Below are 15,341 nucleotides of genomic sequence, written 5' to 3' on the forward strand. Positions count from 1 at the left end.
TTTTCTAGAGACAACTTTTTCTGTTCAGTCTGGCGTTGTATGTTTTTCAGAGTTTAATTTTTTTTTTTTTTGCATCACACTTCTTTTTCTCATGTTCTGACTGGAAAGTCAGAGATACTTCCTCTTGGTCAAATGTTAAACCCTTACATGACAAAACCAGCAAAGACAAACCAACAGTAGGTCTGGGAGGTGTTTCAATATCCACAACCACAGCTCTTTTCTCAGTCAAATCTGTCTTCAAAATAGCTTTAGTATTATGCTTCATTTGTTTCCAAGAAATCTCAGTGTCATTGTGATCTAATGTTTTTGGGGACTGCTCCTTAGTGCATTTATCCACAAACTCCTCTGTTGGAGCTTTGCTAATTATTTATATTTCTGAAAACAAACACCAGAAGGATAAAACTTGTGTAACTCTAGCCAAATACAACAAACTAGGGACCATTCTACAAAGTGCACAGAAGGTCTAAAAGCCACAAAATAGGACTGCACATGTTGGCCTACCTGGCACTAAGTCCATCCTTATGCAGGTATTTACATGCTAAACACCAGTAAAGTGGAAAAGGTGAGTTATTATTGGTACCTTACATGCTGCTATGGCTGTTTTCCAGGCCATGTGCTACATCCACATTAACTAAAACACTTTCAGGGGAAAAACAAACAAACTGATGAACCCAAATAGATCATACCTAACAGGAGATTGTGCACCCATGGAACAGTGAGGTACCCACAGGCACAAACCATCAACAATACACCTCATTAAGGCACATGCAAATAATAATCTCTCACACCATACATCTTTCCTATAGCATGTAGCCTAATAAAACAAACAGTTTCAAGGTCTCTGATATTTGCAGTAAAGTGACAGCCCATGCTAAATAATTTATAACAGGGGTCTCCAATCCTGGTCCTTGAGGGCCAGTATCCTGCATGTTTTAGATATTTCCCTCCTCCAGCACACCTGGCGGTCATTATCAGGCTTCTGCAGAGCTTGATGATAGGCCCAGAGCTCTATAAAGAGAGTTATGACATGCTTTGACGTCACTGCTCCGGTGATCACATGGTTCAGGTAAGCCTGAATAGGTCTAAACAAACTAAGCACTCCCGTGTTATTTAACGGGAGAAACAGCAATGAGCATGGTAAATCTGAAAATAAACCACATACAATTGTTGTGTCACTACCGTATGTATCATATCCATAGTGTTATACTTATGAGTAGTGGGGCTGACCACTGAAAGGGCAGCATTTACTGCTTTGAAAACTTAAATTTTGGGGGGAAAGGTTGGTGTTGGCTTGGATAGGCTATATACATGAGTGGTGCTAACTTTACAAGTTCATTCATTCATTCTGCAATTGTACTGTACTGGTAAGGAGATAGACAATTTACCATGTTTAAGTTTTACTATTATAGGACTGAGGTACAAGCAGAAAACAGTGGTTAGCTGTGAACACTGTGTCTGCTTAGCTCTGCTCTGATAACACACACAATACGACATTAACCAGCAGAAAGTATAGCGGCTAACTTAGCATGTTAGCGTTAGCACGGTCACTAAACTCATTAGAAACTTAACATTAGCAAACTCAACAGAATTCTTATAGGATGAGTCGGATCTTACAAGCACTAAGTGACAGAAGTTTTGCTTCCTTTTACTCATGAATAATAACTTTAATGAACTTTTATTGGCAGAACTAAACTCTACAGCAACTCTCCTCCTAATGATCACTTGACCTCAGCTGACAAACTTAACTAAACACCACCAGGTTCAGCAAAACAACTAAAATGAAACCCACCGATAACAACATTTGTACTAATGTTACCTTATTGTAACAACTCCATAATTTCTGGTTATAGTGGTTAAATCTCAACAGCTGGACAAGTCAGGCTAGCGAACCATAGGGCTACAGCTGACAATAAAATGTAACAGTTGTTTGAGATATAAGTTTGTACAAACCCTAACCAAAGACAACTGAATTTACAACATGTCCGCTAATACAGGAAATACACTCGATAATTTGAAAGATGACGATATCTTATTAACTCACTGCTGGAGTTGATAGATCAGCTGCAATAGAAATGAATGTGTTCAGACGGCGTTACTCAGTGTTTGGAACTATTGGCCCCTCCATGACCTGGAAGAAGGTGCATATTTCTTTGACAACGGGAGTCTATGGAAGTGTCACTACTCTGATATACAACAAGGACTCTGGATAGGCCTATCATGTGAATAAGGTGTGTTGGAAGAGGGATACATCTAAAACATGCAGGATACCGGCCCTCGAGGACCAGGATTGGACACCCCTGGTTTTCAGCAAGCATAGACTGGATGTGTCCCCAGTTTGTCATGGCCCAATATACGAACCATGACTGAACTGAAAAGTACACAACTTCATTGATGACAAATGAAGCCAAAATTTAATTTAGCAAGATGGAGTTAGTGGATCAGGGTGATCAGTGTCTTTGAATAATAATGAAATGGAATAATAACAGTAAAACAAGGCAGACTAAACAAAGAATGAGGTTTTGGGCTGACAGAGAAAAAGAAGTAGACTGAGACAGGTCTTCTGCACCCGACAGTGGCCATGTGCACCCATGGGTATTGATAAGCTCCACCCACCAGGGACCTGCAATAATTTTCACTTTGAACAGTGGGCAGCATGATGGTTCAGTAGTTACAGTTTGATTCCGACACTCTGGGTCTTTTCCTTCCTCCCCAAGACATACACATCAATAGATTCATTGGTCATTCTTAGATGTGAATGGTTATTATTATTAGTTTTTTTTTATTGACTTATTTTGAATATGGAAATGACACAAGCTTCCTGATTGCTACTAATTGACTTTGCACAACATAATATAGAAATGAAAATTCAAGGAAGCAAAAAATAATACACACAAAAACAAGAAAAAGAAAAGAATCATTCCAAAAGGAGTGAGAAGAAACGTAGATGAAGCATAGAAGCAAAGACATCTGTTTATATTTGTGCTGCAATGAACTAGCAATACACTACAACAACATTAGCAATTGTGTTTTCTGACTGCTTTTTGTAAAAAAGCAAATGCACCTAAAGGAAATGGAATAAACAGGCAGTGTAGACTTATGAGGCGACTGAATTATTCCTCTGTATCATCTGTGAAAAAAGACGACATCACAGCTAACAGAATAATGTGCTTATACTTCTCTGCTATGTGTAACGTAGCCTATAGCACCTCCTTCCTATGACACATGGCAGCCTAGATTATTTGGTTCAAGCCAATTAATGGACATTTTTTGCTTTTGTGACTTTTAACAAGATTGTTTCAAATCTTGTTGTCATTTTATGGAAACACAGCTACGGACACACAAACCCAGCACGTGGGCTGTCACACAGGTCTCATTTCCATATGATCTATTGACATTCCAGAAATAAAAAAAGGGACAAATACATGTAAATTTCTTGATGTTGTTCCTCATTGCATATTTATTAGCAAGATGTACTGCCCAACCCAGCTGCCACAAACGTTTCTATTGTACAGTTGTAGAAATAAGTATGTAAGATACATGCATTAGAAATGTCTCTCTGAAAATAGTTGTCATTTGGACATTCACCAATACACATGGAGCAGCATTGTAGTATTAGTCCTATTTGCATGCAACTTGTTCTACTTGTGGAAATTTGCTAATTTGCAATATCTGTGGAGGTAGTCTGTGACTTAAACCATCATGCCTGTTGAGTAAATTAAAAATTCCACCACGAATTACATACCCTACTTAGCAGACACAGTCCTGCTACAGTATTAGTCCTGTGCAAATTGACATCTTGGGGATTTGGTGGTATATTCAACATTTCTTTCCTCCTATTTCCTGGTCGATGATGATGGAGGTTGCACTGGTGGTGACAAATCAACGTTTTAAAAGGTGTTTTAGATGGAAATTCAGGAGGTTCATTTTACAATATACCAAGGATGGTCACTGAAGGAGCAAACTTAAATCTTTCAAAAATGTGACATCTGAAAAGACAGAAGGATGACATGATGACAGCTACAGTGAGGAACATTTTTCTGTCTTTCAACAGTTTCCTGTAAGCATTGAACCTGCCCTTGACATCAGAACTGATAAAATATGTTAGCAAATTTGAGCCAAAGACAGACTTTGCTTATTCTGTGCAAATGTACTGCATGAAACATATATGTGAAGGGTTGATTTCCAAATTACATGTATAATAACCCTGGTCAAACAAGGCTTTAACAGCCCTTTAGACAGCACTGACAGCTCTCTTGGAGAAAATATACCAGGGCTTGGTTTCACATAAAATTAAAAAAAAAAAAAAAAAAAAAAAATCAACAATGAAAATTTCATCACGAAGGATAAGTCTGCTGTATATTGGTATGTTTTTCTTTGGTATTTTCCAGGAAAATTGCAGCTGTCACCTGAACCAGTAGTGAATCATATACAGGAATAATTTAGTTTGAACAGAACAAGGCATCTAGAAAGTAATTGATGTCTATAATGTATTTATAGAACTTATTAACTTCAACCAATATCATTAACATTACTGTATTGCTAAACAAAATAATGAGTATGCCTTGATTCCTAAGAACTTCTTGAACACTGTTTTGAGTTGCTTTCCTCTAATTTGTCTTCTAATTTACATTTTAAACCACACAGAGATGTACTAAAAATACAAAAACCAAGACACTCACTTATAATTTTAAAATGAAATGCCTTTGTTAATTATGACATATCTCAATGGACCTCACTGAGCCACAACGCGGTCCAGCCTGCTGGCCTTCAGACACTAATCAACACTGAGAGATGTGTTGGCTTGTTACTTGTTATCTCAAGTAATTAATATATTTATTGTGCTGTATATTATACTGTTATTCCTGCATTTTAAAGGTGCAGTATGTAGGAATTATGTTCCGAGTAATCATAAAATGGTTCTGACTCACCAGACGTTAAGGAATCATGTTCATTTCAAACACTGATCTCACTGACAGTCGTAGTCCAGCCAGAATATTTGCTTTTGAAAAGTCAAGTGTCAGCCCCAAAATGATGTTTATGTTGTCATTGTGTGTTTTGGTCTGATGCTCCACCCATCACCTGTCTTCCAATCACAGAGTCAGTAGCCTTTCAGCATCCAGGTTGCCTGTTTCCACTGAGCTGCAGCTGGAACATTTCTGATCATAAATGTCTGATGTTACTAAACCTAAAAGGATTCTTATTATTCCCAAATACGTCGTGACAAAGTGAGAAACAAAACAAGGATATGTATTGTTTCTGCATTGTTGTACACATCTCTCCTATTATGTTGCTTCTATTTTAGTGTTTTTATTTACATCTTGTATCCTGCTGTTGTGCCCTTTTATTTGTTTGTCAAAGCACTTTGTAAAGTTTGTTTTAAAAGGTGCTATATAAATAAAGTTATTATTATTATTATTATTATTATTATTATTATTATTATTATTATGTATAGGAGATGATTTTGAAACATGGAGACGGCTGAAAGAGGAGAAGAATTTGAAGGCCGACGCTGGCTCTCCTTTAGTCTGACCACCCAGTAAGAACCACTGAGAGCCGGGGCTGTGGTCTCTTCACCCGGTCCCAGACCGTCGGTATCTTCCCCTGGGGCCGGGCTGTGGTCTGCTCTCCTGGCCCTGGTGAAGAGACTGCCGGTCCGAGACTGGTGAAGAGACCGGGTACCGATGTAGGACTTGTCTGTTGCCATGGTAGTTCTTTGTAGTACAGTGTTTTCTGTGGAAGTGACCTCTTCATGTAGCAGTGTGTTATCCGAAAGGGCAGGGGTGCGTACGTAGTTTGGCCAGGGGGGTCCGCCGGTTTCTGTGCTACTTATAATACTATGGGGGGGGGGGGGGCATTTACTTCACGGCAGTAAAAGTGAAAGGTTCACTTACCTTTTCCCAGTCTCCTGAAACTTTGATTTGAGTGGGCAGTCTGGTGATGATTTTTCTGTGTGAAATTTATGGTGTGGTGGCAATAATTAGCGGAAACGCTGGTAGTAAACGCTAATACTCAATCTGGCAACCCCTAGTCAAGGGGGAAGTAGATGGGATACCATGTTCTACAGCAGGGGTGCCCAATCCTGGTCCTCGAGATCTACTATCCTGCATGTTTTAGATGTATCCCTCTTCCAACACACCTGATTCAAATGATACGCCTATCGTCAAGCTCTGCAGAAGCCTGAAAATGACCATCAGGTGTGCTGGAAGAGGGAAACATCTAAAACATGCAGGATAGTAGCTCTCGAGGACCAGGGTTGGGCACTCCTGCTTTACAGTATTTTGAATGTGATTGCAGTACCAGTTTTGGCCACAATCCTACATACGGCACCTTTACGTTATCATCGTTATTGGCTTTGACATCTGGTAGGGTATATAGGCACGCACAACTGAACTCCATGTTTGTCTGTTTTGGGCTTATTAAGACCAAATGGACACCTACATTTCCCTTGGGACCATCCATTCATCCATCCATCCATCCATCCATCATTTGTGTAGGTATATTTGTCTTTGAAACTGATAATTGTAGTTCAGACATTAATCTAAATACAAACAAACAAACACATTTCTTTTCTCACATCACTAATATTGCTTTGCTAATTTGCTTCTTTTTTTTTTTTGCATATTCTAACATCTGGAATTATATTTATTAATCTATGGGAGAAGGGTTCAATATACAGTACATGACACTGAATATATGAGTGAATGGAGTTTCTTATAACAGATAGAAAAGCACGTTTTTAGTTTTATACTAAATTGTTAACCTTTTATCAGGCAAGTGACTATTTTTGGTCATTTCTGCATATATTACTGCAGCAACAATTCCAGTGAGGACAGTGAGTCAGCAATCTCAGGTCCAGTGTGATCTACAGGGTCTGTAAGGTCCACCTCTGCATGAACAGTGAGTGTGCCTGCTTTGTTAGGTACCATGAAGTAATGGTACTAATGTAAGGAATGATGTTGACAGGGGTCTGGATCAGCACTTATGTTGGTCTAATGTTCTAAAAATGATGTTCTAATGTTCTAAAATACTTGTTCCTTTCACATTACATGTATTTTTTTAAAAATATACCTCTTGGATATACTTATTTATTTGCCATATACGGGCAAGGAACCAATACAGTATCTTCATTAACTGGGATTTTCTACATGACAATACAGCATTTAGAAAAATTTCATTAAAGTAAGAAAGTCTTGTTATGCCCTCATTTTGAATTTTTGATATTTTGAATTTCAAAGTATTTCTATTAGTGCCCTATAATGGTTAAATATGGTCATATTTGGGGAAGACAGACCAATGTTTTCACAAATTGTCAAGCAGACAACTGTGGGTTGAAGTGTTGGCTGAAACTGGCTGTGTGCAATGTATTTCTTTGTACAATACGTTGGATACCCAGAACGAGCTGTCAGACAGGAAAACATTTCAACTGACAGGGTCCAATAGGTTAGATACTAAGAGCAAATGTTACAATCTCAGTAAATATCTTATGTTCCATTTTTAACCGTGTCCATTTGGTGTCTAATACGCCTCCCATCTGGTAGCTCTGAGTGGACTGAGCAAACCGTGAAAGATATTTACAAATATTCTTTGCTCTAGGCGTGATCTCAAATGTTTGTGAGCGTCTGCTTGACCTTCAGCTTAAAATACAAGAGTGTTATTTGCTCCTGATTTTCTTGACAGATCGCTTTCTAACCAGACAGCTCTTGAGCCACCTGTGTCCTGGCGGAGGGGCAACAGACGTTCATATTGGCATTATAAAAAAATAAAACACACACACACACACACACATACACACACACACACAGAGGTTAAGTTGTTTTTTTTTCTTATTTTTTATTTTGTCAATGCAATATTAACAATCTTTATAAAAGCATTACATCATTACATGTACTATTTACTAGTCATATCAAGCAACAAATAACAAGGGAGTAAAATTACTGTTATGTTATAAAGTCTTTGCCTGTATTATATAAATAAATAAAAAATCACCTAAAAATCCTGCAAATGCTTTAAGAATGTCAGTATGTTTTGTTAAAGCTACACTTCCTCCTGTTTTGTCACATAAAATGTCCTTATCAGCTAAACATTAATATGGTTGCTTTAAGGCATTTTAACAAATGATGATTGTCATTTTATCATTAAATTGTTGCTTTATCCCACTATGCTGTCCAATAACAGTACACAACAAAATCAGTATACTGAATTAACACAGATTTTAACTCTCTTGAAGTGTCCACACCACAAAGTGTTGATTTTAACAGTAATACAGCATTCATTCTTAAAGGAGTGATATTTTGCTTTTTTTTTTTTAAATGGAATTATGCATTTTGAAACATTTCCCTGTGTTCTACATAAACTGCAAATGCTATGCTTGGATCTGAATTCTTCATTAATTAAACTCCACAGGTCCATCTTCAACCCAATTTTAAGTAATGACACCAGAAAGGTGGTTTTGAGTGCTGGCCCTTTAAATGCACATGACCCCACCCCCTCCAGGTTCTTGACTGTGCTGCTCTGTCCTGTTCAGTCACTTGTGTTCATTAATACAACCAACCACTGAACATTTTAAGTAATCAGCTCAAAGTTTGGACATATTTTTAATATGGACTACAACCGCTGCTGCTGACAAACAGTTATGTCATACCCGGAAGTCTTGACCTTATATGTGCAAATGTCGTGATGTAACTAGTTATAGATGTAACAAATTAAGAAGGAATTAAAACAGGTTGTAGAAATCCACTCGATTTTTACTAAAATGAATATAAAGACAGCTTTGCAGCACCTGGAGGGTTCAAATTCAAACTTTTTGAACTACTAGGGTCCAAATACACAAATAAATGTACCAAAGACTAATAAAAGTGGGTTTAGCAGAATATGACCCTTTTAAGGTAGTTCATACTTACACTAATACTAATACTCTTAAGTACTAACCAGTGTTCATCATAAACCCAACAATCTACTTTACAGATTGGCGTTACGATGTTGCCAAATTAACATAACAGTACATAAAATTTGTGTGAAATTGTATTGTGTGTAAAGGTCAGAATACTCTGATTCACCCACGGAGACTGGAAAAAAAATGGAGTGAAACTGTAATACAGACTTGCTAAGTCCTGACAATATTTATTACTAGATAGATGGATAGATAACAAATTTCACAAATTTTCAAGCAGAAAACTGTGGGTTGAAGTGTTGGCTGAAACTGGCTGTGTGCAATGTATTTCTTTGTACAATATGTTGGATACCCAGAACGAGCTATCAGACAAGAAAACATTTCAACTGAAAGGGTCCAGTAGGTTAGATACTAAGAGCAAATGTTACAATCTCAGCTAATATCTTATGTTCCATTTTTAACCGTGTCCATTTGGTGTCTAATACACCTCCCATCTGGTAGCTCTGAGTGGACTGAGCGAACCGTGAAAGATATTTACAAATATTCTTTGCTCTAGGCGTGATCTCAAATGTTTGTGAGCGTCTGCTTGACCTTCAGCTTAAAATACAAGAGTGTGATGGATATGGTGAATTGAAATGTAACTCTTCTGAATTTGCTGTGCAGAAGGAAAAACTCGCAGTGTGCAATGTATTTCTTTGTACAATAAAAAAAAAGCCTCACTGAATCTCACTTCAGTAATACTCTCAATACCCTGACTCTAGGGCTATAAAAGTGGGTAATGCTAACACCTACAAGGCCACATATTCACAGATGTTAAAACCTGGAGGCTCTCCAGTACAAGTGTTATCAGAACCACAGCTCTGACTATGCACCTGCACAAGAGAACTTGTCAGAATGTAACTACAAAAGAGCGTGTATGTGGAACAGTATTATAACATGAGTGTCTGTTTGTAGTTGTCACTAAACTGTTCATATGTAAAAAATATCTGGAAAGACAAGGACCATTGTAAATCCTTTGGAAACCAACTAGAAGAACTAGTCCTTTATAGGACTGACTGAACTTACTTTGTGTGAAATGGAGAGTGAAGTGAACCACAGATTGTATGTATCTTAATTAGCTTACACTATAATCCCCCTTCTGTACTGATTGTATCAACTCAACAGGCCTTGACTGAACACAGCTTTATTTGTGTTTCCAGCACATGAGAGCAGGTTCCATGCTAGCTCACTCAGTACTAAATGTGACATGACACAGATTTGTCAATCCAAAATTGTTGTTTCATAATGTATGTGTGTCATCATTAAATAGCTGAGCCAACATAGTGTGAAATCTGCAAAACTACCCTTTATTTTTAAAATTAGAAATAATGCAGAGTTCAGACCAATTGTGAAAAGAGAATTGGTCTTTGTTGGGATATTCTGCTAACAAATCTGATTTCAATTCTCTACCCCCTGTGTTTGTTACATTGGTTATTACCTTGACCATAAAACAGACCTGAAACAGGATTTAAGAATTTCAATGAATCAATCATTTAATGAACATTAATCAAACTTGCACAGATCTGTGGTCTCCCAAGGTTACAGAGGATCAGTTTTCCAGGCCCACAGACATAAAATCTTAAAGCCAAAGGCCCATTTCTGACCCCTTGTCCTCAAGAGCCCCGAATTATCTTTTTCCTGCTTCTTTATGGGGTGTTGTCTTCCTACTCCTAACGTCAGCCAATGCCTTCACATATGGCCCACACTACACCTAACCTCTTCATCCTTACCCCCTGTCCTTGCACCACAGGCCTCCTAAACTCTTATCTTTATCCCTAGTCTAACAATGTAACATTGTACTCTTCCCTTATCCATTCTAAACCCACACTCTACCCTGATAAAATGCAAGCTAACCCACCTGTGACACTCTGTATTTTTCTGTTTTATCCTTTGAAACCTGTAACCTTCCATTGTCAATATGTCAAACAACTTAGAGCAAATCAGCAAAATGCAGGAATCATAATTATATCATATTACATTCAAATTCTAAAATATAGTTATCATGATTATAATATAATACATTCTAATTATATAATACTCAGGTTTTTACATGTTCTTCAACTGTATAATTCCAACATCTTCCAAGACATAATTGCATACAAAGTCAATGCAAAGATGCAAAAACACACACATTTGCATTAGGGAGGGTGAGTAGATGCAATGACTTGACTGGAAAATGTTCCAATTCAAGCAAATAATTAGCATAAAATAATTTTACGAAAGTCCATCTGAAATAAAATTCTGCAGCAGATAGACTCAAAGCAAAGGGTGGGTCTTTGTGAATAGTACCATAACTGTCATTGCAGACATGGAGGATGAGATTAAGCATCTTTTTCCTACTCCTGACGATAAGATTTGTCAGAGGAACACCTTTAAAGTTTATAACCCACCTCCCATTTCTTCTGTTGGTGCAGCAATCTTTTAAAAAAGTCCATACACTTTTAAAGAACGCGAGGATCATCATGAATCCAGCAATCTACTTTACAGACTGGTGTTACGATGTTGCCAAATTAACATAACAGTACATAAAATTTGTGTAAAATTGTATTGTGTAAAGGTCAGAATACTCTGATTCACCCACAGAGACTGGAAAAAAAAATGGAGTGAAACTGTAATACAGACTTGCTAAGTCCGGAAAATATCATTTATTATGGGGGGGGGGGGGGGGGGGGGGGCTTATTTCAGGAAAATTTTCAGATTCAACTTTAGCCCTGATTTTCTGATGCAACAAGATGTTCTAAGCACTCCTGTGTAATTTTTTTGAAATTTCCATCCAAATCCCCCCCACCCCGAAAATTACTTTTTCAACCCTGAAAATGTGGGGTTTTTGTCAACTTTCAAACCCTCTTCACTTTTGATAAAGTACAGTGTAGCAATCTGCTCATGCTGGGCCATTAAATGTTTTTTTTATGAGACATGTCATGTCTTAAGAGTGCTTTGCACTACAAAAGGTGTAGTGTCAAGTCAAATTATAGGTCAAAGGTCACCCAAATGGTCAAAAATGCATATTTGATGGAATTTAACTGTTAATGTGGGTTCTTCCAAATGTTGGGCTCAGGTTCTCTCCTCATAACACATCTATTGACCACAAACAACTTCCATTCAATCAGACACATTAAACAGAACCATTTACTGTGTTCTCCATATAGACATGTCAAAAAGAACAAACGGTAGTTTCACATGACTTTGACATTTACATGTATACGTCCTGTTGCGGGCGACACAGTGGTGCAGTGGATAGCACTGGTGCTTCACAGGCAGAAGGTCTTGGGTTCAATTCCAACACGGGGGACCTTTCTTTGTGGAGTTTGTATGTTCTCCCCGTGTCTGCTTGGGTTCTCTCTGGTACTCTGGCTCCTCCCACCATCCAAACACATGCACTGATAGGTTAATGGGTTAATCTAAATTGCCCATAGGTGTGAATGTGACAGTGATTGTTTGTCTCTATATGTTCAGTCTGTGATGAACTGGTGAAATGTCCAGGGTGAACACCGCCTTCACCCATAAGTAGCTGGGATAGGCTCCAAGTGACCCTAGTGAGGATAAAGCGGGTTCAGAAAATGAATGAATGAATGAATGAATGAATGAAGTGTTCGCGATTCGGGCCAAAATGTGTGCTGGTGTTTCCCGCCACACTAATGGCGGCAAATTCAAATGGAATGTACCTGTTGCAATATTTAGTCTTTAATGTGGCTTTGAAAGGGTCAAAGGCCTTGGGGGATCCCACCAGGAAACCAGAGGGAAGAGAACTTAGGACATATTTGATAAATGTCGGAATGGTATGAATTTTTAAAAAACTAGGCATTTTGGTGACCTTTAACCTACAACATGACCTTGACATTAGACTGTTCATAGTACAAAGTACTCTTACAATACAATATGGCACTGACAAGATCATTAAATGGCCCATCATGAACATATTTATACATTGCACTGGACAAAAGAGTGGAGAAGCTGTGAAAGCTGCGATTTTCAGAGTTAAAGTAATTTTTGGGGTGGGGATTTTGGATGAAAATTAAAAAAAAAAAAATTACACAGGAGTGCTTAGAACATCTTGTTGCATTAGAAAATCAAGGCTAATGTGGTGTTTGATATTAACCCCCCCCCATTTATTACTAGCTAGATAGAGAGATAGAGAGATCCAGACACTCATGAGTCATGACAAGAGTCACCTTCTTCATAGAACAGCGCCCCCTTGATTCGACCTAATGATAATTATTATTATTTATTATGAGGTGTATTTATTATGACAGTGTGTTAGCTAGTGTGATGTTAACTCCATTTGGTCTTTAGGGGTGAATATTCATGTCAAAAGCCCCAAATACTCCAGATTCACTACTCATGAGAATAACATGAGCCAAATGTTGGCTTTGCGTCTGGTCTCAACAATACATTCATTATTTTTAAACTAAAGACACAAGATTCCAATCTGTAGGCATCACCACAACCAGAGTCCACTCTGTCTGGATGGAGTCCTGTGGGAGAAGGGGCTCAGTTTCATGATTAAACAACTATTTTGTGAAAAGTGTTGGTTCCATAACAAACGGATGAACTCTGTGATAATCTTCAATAGCTTATCCGCAGACTAGAAAATTACAATTCCAAGAGATGAACAAAAATATAATATCTAGCGCATTGACCCATGGGAATCCAGGGGTTCTAGAAGGAGTAGGGTTGATAAAATGGGGAGCAGAGGTTTTGTAGAAGTTGGTCCTAAGTTATGCAAAGTTTGTATAAGCTTAGTGGTGTAACACACAGATGAGGAAGAAATAGAATGGCCTTCATTTTGTTATGAATTGAAATCCCAAGTAACCGAAAAGAATGCATTCATACAGATGTTATTGATAGTGTGTGTGGTGTCCGGATTTGGATCCACTGAAGTAAGCTCCGTCTGATCACTGTGTTGTGGTGGGGGCATTTGTCCAGAATTCTGGAGGGGGACGTTAACAGGCCAGGTCTGACCTACAGAGTGGAACCGGGCCAGAGTTAGAAACAGACCGACCTTGTTACTGTGTGATCACAGCCAGACCCGGTTCTCCCGATGTTTCCATTGAGCCGGATCACACATGACTCCTTTTCCATTCTGACATTTTTTCCTACAGACTGAGTCAGAGGCATGACACAGTACACACTTATCCAGGCGGAAGAAGAAGTAGTTCCCACCAATCGAGTATCATTTGAACAAAATCCCAATAGTTTAGCTACTTTCCACTGTGTTCCTGACATACATTAACTCAAATGATAGAAGTATCAAAAATATCGATATTTTGATTTGTGAATCGATTCTAGAGTGTAAAGATCTAGTATCAGATATATCAATATTTCAGCATATCACTAGTGGTTCCCCCCTCCAATACACAGTGTTGGGAATAACAGCGTTAAAAATAGCGGCGTTACTAATGCCGTTATTGTTTTCCAGTAACAGGTAATCTAATTAATTACTATTTGAAACATTACAACGTCATTACCATTACCGGCAGTGAAATGTGGCGCGCTACTATGCACTGATATCTAACAGCTGTTATCCGTCCTGGCTTGCTCAGCCAGGCACGAGAGGTGGGACATTTGCAGACGAGTCAAGTCTTTTGAACGGTTCTTTTCAGTGAACGATAAGAACTAATCCGTTGCGAGCCTTTCATTTACGAGCTGTTCTTATATTCAAATTGCCCACACTGTCTTCATGCTTCACATGTGTGCCCCATGAGTCTGAGTTGTCCACGCTGCCTTCACCTGAACGACTAATGACATGTCCGAGTTTGAGTTGTCCCAGCACAGCCCATTCACTTGAACGCAACTACGTGCGCAGTTAACTTAGGGAAGGAGTTATCAGTGAGTCCGACTGACTGGACTGAAGACACTGTATGGGAGGAACGACTGAAAAAAGTGGAGATGTGGGATTAACTGGAGGAGCATCTTCTTCCTATAAATGCAGATAGGCATTTATGTTGTGGAAAAGCTGGGCCCTGGTGGACCCCAGCCTCACCAAAGTCATGGTATGATACCTGTCTGCTGTTCTACTCTATACAACTGGCCCGTGAAACACGCTCAAAAAACTTTCCTTTTACATATTTGAAGGTTTTTCACAAAAGTCATGCAATAATTACTTTCCCTGGTAACTAATTACATTTATGAAGGAGTAATTCTGTTACTAATTCAATTACTTTTTTTTGGAAAGTAACTAGTAACTATAACTAATTACTTTTTTTTAAAAAGTAATTTGCCCAACACTGCCAGTACAAGAGATAGGAGACCCTTGGGGCGCAAAAACTTGCACCCAAGCACCGCCCACAGGAGTAAACGTCACATCCCGAAAAAAATCAAGACCTTCCTCAGAAATGGAATGAGTGAATAGGTCCGTAAGTAATAACCTACTACTGATCTATGACTGAACAGCTGGTTAGTTCAGTGGTTA

This window comes from Sphaeramia orbicularis, chromosome 14 (assembly GCF_902148855.1).
Source record: "Sphaeramia orbicularis chromosome 14, fSphaOr1.1, whole genome shotgun sequence".
Lineage (NCBI taxonomy): Eukaryota > Metazoa > Chordata > Actinopteri > Kurtiformes > Apogonidae > Sphaeramia > Sphaeramia orbicularis.